Raw genomic sequence first — 12088 nt, forward strand, 5'->3', positions numbered from 1 at the left:
ATGATTAATTGTAATTTATATCACTTGAATCAGTTATATTTCTACAAAGCCTGTCTCCAGGTACAATTTTTGCGATGGGGGAAATGGAAGTTCCATTCTCTTCCTCATTAGCTCCATTGCTTTATGCTGCCGAGAAGCCATTAACATCAGCTCTGCCTGCTTCACCCCTTTGGCAGATTTGCAATTAACTTAGTTCTGGCTAGGGCCTGCAGTGCTGCCTTAGGCCAGTCACTGGGATGGACAGCTGATTCATTTCTCAAGGGGAAAGTGGAATGGCACTTCTCATGACTGACTGATGTTCTTTTTTCAGGCTCATAATAAGCCAAAAGGTAAAGAGGGTCTTAAATGCATGTGTCCTAAATGTCGGTGATTTGATTGGGCCAGTGCAGATGTAACACTTCTTGACTGTTTAGCAATGGATATGCAATGGAAAAAATTCAAGATTATAATAATAATAATTTTGATTTATATCCCGCCCTCCCCAGCCGAAGCCGGGCTCAGGGCGGCTAACAACAATCAAATAATCAAACAGTCAAAAAATCACACATTCTAAAAATATTTCATTATAAAAATTAATTAAAATCAAATTGATGGCAAGCAATTAAGCAAAATTCTGTGCAGGTTGCCAGAGGAGGGAGTCAGGCTGCGCCCAGACCAAAGGCCTGGTGGAAAAACTCTGTCTTGCAGGCCCTGCGGAAAGATGTCAGGTCCCGCAGGGCCCTAGCCTCTTGTGACAAAGCGTTCCACCAGATTGGAGCCGCAGCCGAGAAGGCCCTGGCTCTAGTTGAGGCCAACCTAACCTCTCTGAGGCCTGGGACCTTGAGGATGTTATTATTTGCAGACCGTAGGTTTCTCTGTGGGGTATACCAGGAGAGGCGGTCCCGTAGGTACGAGGGTCCTAGGCCGTATAGGGCTTTAAAGGTTAAAACCAGCACCTTAAACCTGATCCTGTACTCCACCGGGAGCCAGTGCAGCTGGTATAGTACCGGATGAATGTGATCTCGCAGCGAAGACCCCATAAGGAGTCTCGCCGCGGCATTCTGCACCCGCTGGAGTTTCTGGGTCAGTCTCAAGGGCAGCCCCACGTAGAGCGGGTTACAATAATCCAGTCTGGAGGTGACCGTCGCATGGATCACAGTGGCTAGGTCAGGGCGAGAGAGATAAGGGGCCAACTGCTTATGTGTACCCTTCCTCTGCTCTTCTAGCCCAAGACTCTCCTCCTCCTCCTCCTCCTCCTCCTCCTCCTCCTCCTCTTCTTCTTCTTCTTCTTCTTCTTCTTCTTCTTCTTCTTCTTCTTCTTCTTCTTCTTCCCAATCCTATCACTAGTATGCTATGTCTGCTCCATCCTGAAGACAACCTCAAGACTTAAATAAGCCTTGTACAATAAGATAAAATACAAGGCTTGTCGTTTGCCAGGCTGATTAAGATGGGAAGGAGAAGGAGGTTGTAATGACTGTTGCCACTGAGTGGCTGAATTACTGCAAAGCCCAAAAGCTGGCAGCTTTGGTGCCAATGAGTGCAAAGATACCTGGGCAGTGCAACCATTAGTCACTTTCTTTGCCATTTGAGCAAATTTGCCATTTGTTTTGTCTCCATCTCTTGACATTACTGGAGCAAAACCAATAGTGCCAGATGATCCGAGAATAAGTATATATATTCTCAAATTTAACTTGAAACACATATATTCCTACACAGTAGGAAGGTTTGAGGCTTGCACAGTTTGAGTTGGAAGCACCATGGTTTAGACATGACTATTTCAGAGAGAAGAACTGGAAGCATGTGCAAAAGCTATAAATTGTGTTTCATTCACAGATGGTGGGGAAAGTTCCATTTGTAACTATTTGTGCATTCAAGATTGGTGTACCTTGATTTGCATTTAGATAGGAATTCCTTCTCATTAGACTTTAGTCTGTTAAGCTTTTTTTAAAAAAAGGTAGGGGTGTGTGTGTGTGTGTGTGTGTGTGTACTTCTTAAGAAGCACTGGGAGGGAAATTAAAAACTAGTATGACATTCTTAGTTGCAGAGACATATTTAGAGCATAATGCTGAAGCCATTAGTTTATTGGCTTCTGTGTTTTTGGTGGAAACAAAGGTTTTTTTAAAGAAGTGTTTTGTGTATCAAGGAAGGTCAACTGTTAATAAAGGGCACCCATGGCTCTTCTTGAAGTGCTTGAGTAACTCTCTGTCATGCGGTTCTGGCTTTAAAACAAGATTGTTGAGCCTCTACCCAGCCATAGCAGATTAATATGTAACCACTGGAATTACTCAAAACACCATTTGCTTAGGTGCATTCTGTATGTTATAAATGAAAGTCATTTTGTCTGTGGAGACGCCAACTTTTCCGTTCCTTGAAAAGCAAGAATATTACACAAATAGGATACAACTGATATCAGTATATGGAGCCCATTATTTTGTCATTTTTTCTCTCTACTGAAATGGGCACTTCATTGTTGCATCTGAGGTACTTACATGTTGCTGGTCTGATATGCCTTAATTTTTAGGTAGACCTAGTGTTTTAAAACGGCCACATTGAAAATGCAGATACTAATGTAGGCAGGACGATGCACATTGTATGAGTGAATTTGCTGTACAACCTGGAATGTGGTGCAGATCTTCCTTCCTGAGGAAGAATTTGGTGACATAAGGGTGGATTTGCTGATGGCTTAGATTAGAGCAGGGTCTAGGTAGGACTTTTTGTAGTCTGCAGTTCTGGCTTCTCCGCCATGCACACATTCCTTTTCTAATATCAAGTATCCTTTATTAGGCATAGCAAACCACACATTATCAAACAGACACCGTATACAAATTGTGCAAAATACGAGCTCAGCATAACAAGGTTCGTCCCCGTCAGATCTTTAACTTCAGAGGAAATCAATTTGCATAAATAATACAATACAACACTACCACATCACCGATCAATTAAGAACCACATTCCTTTTCTCTCTAAATGGCTGCAATATATGCTTCTGCTAGCTGTCGGAACCCCAGTTCACAGTGAATAGTTATGATGGGCAACTTGAATTAGAGATAAGGTTGGAAGCAATACTTGTGAGAATCAGAATTTTGGGCTTGCGTTACAGCTTCAGTTGAAAGAAATTTGGATTGGCATTTGAGAGTCAATATTAAACTAAGATTTTGTTTTGTTGGAGGAAACACAGCTTAGCACCTTTGGGTGACATCCATGGCTTTGGATTTGCAAGACCTTTCCTCCACACCTCCTACCCTGAGTGAGTTTTCAGTCTCCTTGTGGTGAGCTCTGTATGGGAAAGTCTTCAGAAGTTCTGGCTTTATGGGGCTTGTATTGGATCATGCCTCACGCTTGTTTTGACCCTGATGTACATGGAATTTGCTGCAGGTTATGTGCAAAAGCGGCACTTTCAGTGTAGTGAAAGCAGCACAGATTCATCCTTTTCTCATATTATTTTGTTCTATAGCTAGGATGTTCTTTGTGCTGTTTGTTTGTTTGTTTGTTCAGTGCAATAAAGATATTCTGTTTTGGACAGATATTTTGCAAATTGTTTGCAAAACATGCAATGAAGATACGCTGTGCTATCAAAGCTTGATCTTTTGCCAGTGGCTAACCATGCAGTGAATAACCCTACAAGGACTTATCTGCACTATAGTCTTAGACAGGTTTAGCTTGTCATTCTCTTTCTAAAGACTCTTGTGAAGTAACTTTCTGTGAAGAAGGCTAGCTATCGCTTTCAGAGAATAAATGGCGTTGTCATAAATACTATGATTCCCAAGATTCTTTGGGAAGAACTTTAACTGTTAACCTTGTATGAGTTTTATTTCCATGGGCAGAGCTATACTACATTGTATATTGGTACACAATTAAAAGACTTTGCCAGATAGAGTACTTTGGATTCTATTTCCTACTCAAAAGCTTAGCAGTATTTGGGATAAAAGCCAGGGCCTTCAAGTTAGTTGAATTGCAGCTCATATTCTTCCATTACAGAAGCACTTTAATTTTATTCTGATCCATATTTTATTACTTCAAACAGCCCTTGGGTGGGGGTTAGTGTTATTGTGTGGTGATTTTGCCTGGATCAGCATTTTGATTGCAAGCACCCGGTTGTAATAACTCCACCATAAAAGCAGTCTTGCTCCAAAAGAAAGGACAGAAGAGAAACAGCACTGAACTATTTTTATCCTGCATTTTGTAAAATGCATTTGGTGCAAAGCAATTAGATTTTCATATTTCATATAACAACTCAGCTATCCATAGCTCTAAGGTGAGTATAGTGATAATGAAAATTCTGGCTTAGACTCTGTTATTTCTTTAACACTTTTTGTTTGGCACTTCAGTATGTTGGCAACATTGTATTCAAAGTCCACTCCTAAAATTATCAATATTTTAAAAATCAGAGTGGCCTAAATGTGCTCTGGAAGTCCTCAGCAGAGAAAACCAGGAAATGGAGAATGTGCCTTATCAGTGTAATGAGAGCTGCAACCCTTGACAAACAACACAACTTTAAAGGCAGGTACCAAGAAACTGTCTCCTCACTGGCAACAAAATGCAGATCAATTGCACAAGGTCAGTGAAACCATTAATGCAGCAAGTGAAAGATATATATATCTCAAGGTTATCGGAGAGCATGAAACTAATCCAAATAGGTTTGGCATGAGAATGGGTATCTTGGTCTGACTCTTATGCCCAGCGAGACTCATAAGGATTAGCGGAAGTGTCTCATAGTACTCTTAGCATGCACTAGGCCTGCACTACATGTGGCCCAGTCTGCTGAAGTCAATGTACTACAGGAATTGTCAAGCACCTGCTTTGCTGTATTATGCAGGCTGCAGCCAACCCGACGAGTCGCATGTTGTGCAGGCTCCTTGCACATATAACATGTAGCAAGTGCACACAACAGACTGGTCTACACAAGCGCAGGATAGCAAAATGGATGCACGGTTTAGTAACAGTTTCAGAAACCAGAGCCGGTTCAATGTTGCTCCAGCCACTTGCAAGGTTCAACAAGGCTTAAGGTGGCCCCACAAACAAATCTTCATCCGCCTTCAAAAGCAAAGTCATGCTCCCATCATATTCTCATGCGGGTCCCTTCTCCAGTCTTCAGCGAGTGGCTGGAAGTGGGGAAGTAAAGAAAAATGTCCTTTTTTACCTTCCACTCTGCATACAAACTCCGGATTCTCCATCCCCCATGCCCCCACCTCACTCTGAGATTGCATAGATCTTTCTGGTGCCGCCTTAACTGAAGAGAATGCAAACAGCACCAGTGGATTTGTTTTGGGTTTTGCTTTGCTTTTCAGATCTTCCCAGGGTTGAGGAAATCTAATTTCACTCAACAACAAATGATGGCTGGGTTCTGGTTGAGGACAGTGCCCAGAAATCCTGGACTCAAGTTCACAGTCCAGTCCGGTGTGGACAAGCCCCTTATTTGCTTAATAGGCGCAAATAGGAAGCATTCTGAGAGACAGCTGGAGATATGGAGACTGCTGGTGCCATCCTGGCAACATAATTCAGTGATAGAGCACATATTTGTGAGGCAAAGGCTCCCAGGGTTCAATCCATGGCACCGCCACATAAGACTGGAAAAGACCCCTTTCCAAAAGCCCCAGAGAGCCACTGCCCATCAGTGTAGACCATACTGAGCTAGATCAGGCCAATGGCAAGGCTTCTTCATATATTCCACATTTTGTCAGATTGCATATGCCTAGGAAAAGTAGCATTATGAGTGTATACTATGCTGCCCAAGGAACATAAGTAGGAAGTGTTTGGGTGGTCTGTTGTGGTGAGGCAGCAAATTGATCTTGCAATATGAATGTTTTAGTATGTTATTGTGCAAGTCCACAGTAGGAGATCCAAGAACAAGAACATCTGCATGCAGCCTTGGATGTTTTGGTGTTGCTTGCATTAATACTGAGCCGATGAAACTTTTATGGTGTGCCCAGTAGAAGCAGCAACTGGAATTTCACCTGCATGGCTTTAAGTTGTGATGCTATGACTATTTTCAGCAAGAATTTTTAAAAATCCAAATCCAAGTTAGTCATTTGACAATGAATCTTACGAGGCTTTTCAAAAATGCAGAATAGGAACATAAATGGTAAATACCTCTTCCCTGCAGGTTTCAGCTACCACTTCCTTTTGCTTTAAAAGAGTGTTTTGGACTAGTGTACCTCCCAGTTCATGTCTTGCAAAGAGTAATAGCTTCTTCTGCCATCATTATCAGTGCTGCTTGAAGTTCACTTTCAAGTCATTATTCTGCCACAAATGATGCTGGAAAGACTTGGCATCTGGGGTTATTAGCATACCTATGTGGGATTGGCGAGTACTAGAATGACTTGCAGATTTATTTCTGCAAGCACAAATTGCTGAGTTGGCCTGGGATCTTTTATAGGTTTCCTATTTCCCTCCCTTGGGCTTTCTGAAGCTGGTCGCTTTTGGGGATTGGGATACTGAAGTTAGATGGGCCATTGCTCTGCTCTGGTCTCGTCAGTTGCAATTATATTCTGATGCTCAGGAGGAATGCCTAACATCTCTTTTGTTTTTAATTAACATTCTGCTACGTTCTTAATTTAGGGACTTGCTGGGTTTTGGTAGTTCCTGTCCTGTGCGCTGACTTCAAGAAAAGTCTGTATTCTCTGCATGGCCACTATGGCTCCTTTTGAAGTGCCGCATTGTGCATCCAGGGGCATTCCTAAGCCGCAGTGGCATCTGCTGCCACAGCACAGCAGGGGAGAGAGAACTGTTTCCGAGGAAAATGAATACTCCCATTGAAGTTCAGTGTCTGGTGGCAGACAGAAGCCTCGGGGAGCATCTGAGCCCTGCAGGAAATTGCTGGCTCTGTCTCTCTCTAAGGAAAAACACTTAAGGAACCGTGTAACAACAGTTATGACCCTTCAGATCCAAACTGACAACTGGCAGGCAAAAGATGAAGGGGTTAGGAAGATGTGAAATTGAAGGAACCTTTCAGGAGAGGTTTCAGTCACCCTGGCAAACCTAGTCTCCTGCATCATGTGTTTGGTTGCTTATGTTGTTGATACACTACACTTGATAACCGTGTTTTGGGGTGTGAAGATAAAAAGGGAATCTCTTAAGGCTGCTGTATCTGCCCAATGAGCTTCAAAGGACAAGTATTGGGTAGGGATGGAATCTCTGCATAAATCAAGTGTGACCAGGCTGTCTTCTAAAAGGTAGAAACATATGAAGAGTTATGTTTATTCTTAAAGCAACTGTTACCTTGCCTGAAAAGCCAATAAACCTGCTCTTCTTTTTATACTTCATAGAACATAGAAATTACATCGCTGGCCACTGTGCATTGGTGAAAAGCCTTCTTTTGCATAAGGCTGAGCACTGCTTGCAGCAAGATCCTAAACATGCTTCTTCATAGAATCAGGTTGGAAGGGATCACAAGGATCATCTAGTCCAGTGTTTCCCAACCTTTTTTGGGCAAAGGCACACTTGTTTGATGAAAAAAATATCGAGGCACACCACCATTACAGCCCCGTGACGTCAGCGCGCAGCGTCACGCCGGGAGGGACGCACGAAAGTGTAACTTTCAATTTTTTCCCCTCCCCCTTGCCGGGGAACCTCCAAGCTTTGGGGGGTGGGGGGGAGGAGGCAGCAAAGCGAGGGACTGAGGGACCCTAACCCTAACCCTAACCCTCACCGATCACCCGGGAAAGCATGCGAACGAGGAGCCCCCGTGTCCTGCTCCCGGCAGCGGACGGCACAAAGCGAGGAGGCCTGGACAAGGCAGCACGCTCCCCGCTCTCGCTGCATCGGGGCTTTTCTCCTCCAGGCCGCTTTCGAAGTCCCCTTCTCCGCTCCCAAGAGCCGGAGCCGCTGCTTCCAGGCCCTGTCCGAGCCCCGACTTGTGGCCTCACTTCGAGGAGCGCCTGTTGCTGAGGACGGGGCTGCATCCCCCTCAGCCGCCGCCTCGCTTCCTTCCAGGAGACCCGACGGCTCCCCCTCTCCCGCTCGCCCTCCTGCGCCCGCAGCAGACCGAGACCTCCCCGCTCCCGCCCAGCTCGGCCCTACCCGGGCGCCTCCAAGCCCGGCCGGCTCCGCGTCGCGCTCCACGCCGGGCAGCTGCAGCAGGGGCTGCGCGGGGGCGCGCGGCGGCCCGGCTGAGCGCGCCCCGGAGCCACCGCGCCGTCGCTCGCGAGTCCCTCCGAGAGCCCGCGGGACTGACTCCGGAGTCGCGAGGCGGCGCGTCGCCCAGGGAAGGGGCGGCTTCCCACAAGCACGACGACCGAAAAGAGCCCAGCAGAGCGCGCGCCCCGGAGGACTTGGGGGGGGGTCTGTAGGGCATCAGTGGCCCCCAGAATTCTGCCCGCCCCTCACCCCATTTGATCCAGATTTACCCTCTGGGGAGAGCGAGCCCCGGCCCAGCAGGGGGCGCCCTCGCTCCGTCCTCCGGGAAGCAAACGCCCTCGCCCGCCTCCATCCAGGCAACATCTCGCGGCACACCAGGCAACATCTCGCAGCACACTAGTGTGCCGCGGAACACCGGTTGGGAAACACTGATCTAGTCGAACCTTCTGCAATGCAGGAGTAAGCAGCTGTCCCTTACGAGGATCTAACCTGCAACCTTGGGATTATCAGCACTGTGCTTTAACCGACTGAGCTATCCAGGCTATGCAAGATGGGTCCCTCTGAGTTCTGTGAAGCTTGCTCCACAAGAATTGCTGCTTTATATGCCTATCATTTATTCATGGTTTTTTTGCAGTTCCTGCCTTGAATTATTTCAGTGGAGGAAAGCTACTTCTGAGTATGTTTGCGTTAAGCTTGCAGGTTTAGTCATTTCAAGTAACTAATGGTTTTATCAAACGTGCACTAAGCATGTGCATTAGAACAGTAATCCCAGAAAAACAGATAGAGGACAGAGTGTATGTGGACCTGTTCTGTGTGTAGAACAAATTTCAAAGTATGAGACTACAGTTACTCTGGATTCAGAACCTGAGAGTATGTGATAACATTACTGAAGTAACAGTCTCTGAATTTTGCTCCCTGAGCCAATTCTACATAGACAAAGGGAGCTGTGCATTTTTCTTCCACAATTACATGGTTCTGGTTGCAAATACACTATTGCCTTGTGAAAGAATATGAATGATGCCGTGGGCTGAATAAGGATTGAGTGAGACTATAAATATTTTGGAAGAATTTGGAAATGGGTGATTGATGGAAGCAGCAACTCCCAGGCATATTTGAGGTGAGACTGTGGAAGAGTAAGATGGGTGAATTGAGGTGTCATATTTTATATACAAGTAGAAATCTGTCTGTGAAGTAGTTCTGATCACATTGACTCTATGGTTATGGTCACCTTCTTCTAACCCTAGCATAAGTACCCACTGGATATAGACTAAGACCTTTATATTTAGGCAAGGATTTGGTTAAGATTGTGTGTGTGGTTATGTTGAGAAGTGTGATTTAAACTTATTTAAATTTAGAATCCTTATGTTAAGCATATCTACTTCCCTGAAAGCCTGAGAGTTTGGCAGTGGATAATATAAGCTCAAAAAAAATCTGTGCACTTACAAAAGATGAGTAATGTTCTGAATTTTTCCTGTGCTCCTTAAAATTCTGCCTGTTGAAAACACAAAAAATCAACTTCAATAATAGGAAAGCATGAAATTACTTAACGTGCCATATTCTTACAAGATATAAATCTAATTTGTAGTTACTGTGCAAATCCCATTCAGGTAAAGTCTACTCTGAACCAGCTTTCCATTTTTATTTTGCTCTAATTTCTTAAATTAGTTTAAAGATTGGGCCTATACCCAGCTCTAAGACTTGTTTGGCTAAGCATGTTAATCCATGGACCCTTCAAGATATATGGATAAATTATGAATAATGCACTTGTAAAGTGCAGTATCTACCTTTTAGGAGCTGTTCATTGCTGTCATAGGTACCTAATCCTTTCAGCATCTCTGCTGAACATTAAGGGGGAACAGCATATGCACTCTTGGGAAGTGGGGGATCCAGGGATGGAAACAGGAGAACCAATGCCTCTTATAGTGAAGGACATGAGAAGTTTTAAGCAAGTTAAATGTACCCACAAATGAAAAATATAAGAACATACGCATCTGTTGTGTGGATATAAATTTGCTTCTTAAGCTAAGGGTGCAGAGCCTGTGGCCCTCTAGATCAGGGATCAGCAACCTTTTTCAGCCATGGGCCGGTCCACCATCCCTCAGACCATGTGGTGGGCCGAACTAATGAATTCCTATGCCCCTCAAGTAACCCAGAGATGCATTTTAAATAAAAGGACCACATTCTATTCATGTAAAAACACGCTGATTCCCAGACCGTCCGCGGGTTGGATTTAGAAGCCGATTGGGCCGCATCCGGCCCACGGGCCTTAGGTTGCCTACCACTGCTCTAGATGTTGCTGGACTTCCCATCAGCCCTAGCCAGCACAGCCAATGGTCAGGATGGAGTGACCAATACCTGGAGGGCCACATTTTCCCCTTCCTGCCTTAAGCACTCTGCTGGGGGGGTTGAAGACTAACAACAAGTGCACAGGTTTGGCGGGATCTGTTCAGTGGTGATGAGTACTGAATGTGGAGGTTGGCAGAAATACACCTCCAACTCATTCTTCTTGTGCAACTGGAGGATGAACTGAAAAAGACGAGCAAGGCTTCACACCAGATAATGGGAATACAGTGGTGCCCCGCAAGACGAATGCCTCGCAAGACGGAAAACCCGCTAGACGAAAGGGTTTTCCGTTTTGGAGGTGCTTCGCAAAACGAATTTCCTATGGGCTTGCTTCGCAAGATGAAAATGTCTTGCGAGTTCCTGCGGGGTTTTTTCTCCCCCCCCTTTTTCCCAAGTCGCTAAGCCGCTTATCAGCTGATCCGCTAAGCCGCCAAGCCGCTTAACAGCTGATCCGCTAAGCCCGCTAAGCCGCTAATGGGCTTGCTTCGCAAGACGAAAAAACCGCAAGACGAAGAGACTCGCGGAACGGATTCTTTTCGTCTTGCGAGGCACCACTGTATAATGTGTGGGCACATATTGAAAGGTGATGGTGAAAAACAAAGTTAGGTGGGATAGGGTGCCCTGTATGCAAGGATGGGGCATTATGGTAGGCTTGCCAAACTGTGGGGTCACCGACACATCTGTAGAATGTGCATCCTGCTCTGTGAGGAGAGGAACTAACATCTGGATCATATTGCAGATAAACTAAGATCCAGACAAATCTCAGTCCATTCTTACTGTGGCACAATGGGTCAGTGTGTCTGGCTGTTAACCAGAAGGTTGGCGGTTCAAGCCCACCCAGGGACAGCTGTGGGCAGGATTCCTGCATTGCAGGGGGGGTTGGACTAGATGACCCTCGGGATCCCTCCTAACTCTGCAATTCTATGTGCCGTGACTGGCAAGAGGAGACAAGAACATGAAGCTTCTCCCCTGCACCAGAGCAGTGGTTCATCCTGTTTTCCGTGCAGGTGAATGCACACTGGACAATACCAACAGCAGCTGGCGGGGGTGGGGTGCGTGGGGAAGAAGCGCGTCTCCTGTCCTACCTCCGCCTCTTAAGTCTAATATGGAATCCTGCGGCCCTGATCTCTTAACGGCGGCGTAGGAGTGGGGAGGACAGTAGGCGTCTTATTCCCCTAGCATAATAGGAAACTTGCCGCCAGCCAGGCCCGCCCCCTTCCCTCCCTTTTTCCGACATGCTAGGTGGTATCTGCCCGCTTCTCCCCGAGGGGCAGTAGCGCGGCGAGGGGTTTGAGGAGCCGGGATGTTCCACTGCGCTTTCCCGAAATAGGGGTGTGTAAAGGTGGCGGTTGAAACGCGCCAACGTTCTACCGGCGGCCGTTGGCCGCTTAACGGCCGCCCTCCGCGCCTCAGCCCTGTGAGAGGGGGATGCCGCCCTTGCTGAGGGGGAAGCCAGCCCGCGCCGCGGCTAACCGAGACCCTGGAAGGGGCGGGAAGAGCGCTCGGTATATCGCCGGGCCTTGGCGAGACTGCGAAGGGGTAATGGGCTTTGTGGGGAGAGTGAGGGAGAGAAAGGCCGGCCGAGCCCTCCCGCCCCTCGGCTCCTCCCCTCAGCCAGTCCCCTTCCTCGGAGCGTGCGGGAGGCGTCGCAAACCGAGCCCGCTCTTGTCAGGCCGAGCCTCGAGCATTG

General features: G+C 46.4%; 1 protein-coding gene and 1 long non-coding RNA gene across 2 annotated transcripts in view; one reads left to right on the forward strand and one right to left on the reverse strand.

The window, feature by feature from the left end:
* The window catches only part of PRKAG2 (protein kinase AMP-activated non-catalytic subunit gamma 2), a 205627-nt gene that overhangs the window by 158791 nt on the left and 34748 nt on the right, over nt 1-12088 (forward strand).
* On the reverse strand, nt 2736-12082 carry LOC309353375. The gene is made up of 3 exons (XR_014161754.1): nt 11484-12082; nt 9499-9547; nt 2736-5081 (listed from the first exon to the last, which is right to left on the reverse strand). It is a non-coding gene; the product is annotated as an uncharacterized lncRNA (long non-coding RNA).

Source organism: Podarcis melisellensis, assembly GCF_964234715.1.
Source record: "Podarcis melisellensis genome assembly, chromosome: 12".
Taxonomy (NCBI): Eukaryota; Metazoa; Chordata; class Lepidosauria; order Squamata; family Lacertidae; genus Podarcis; species Podarcis melisellensis.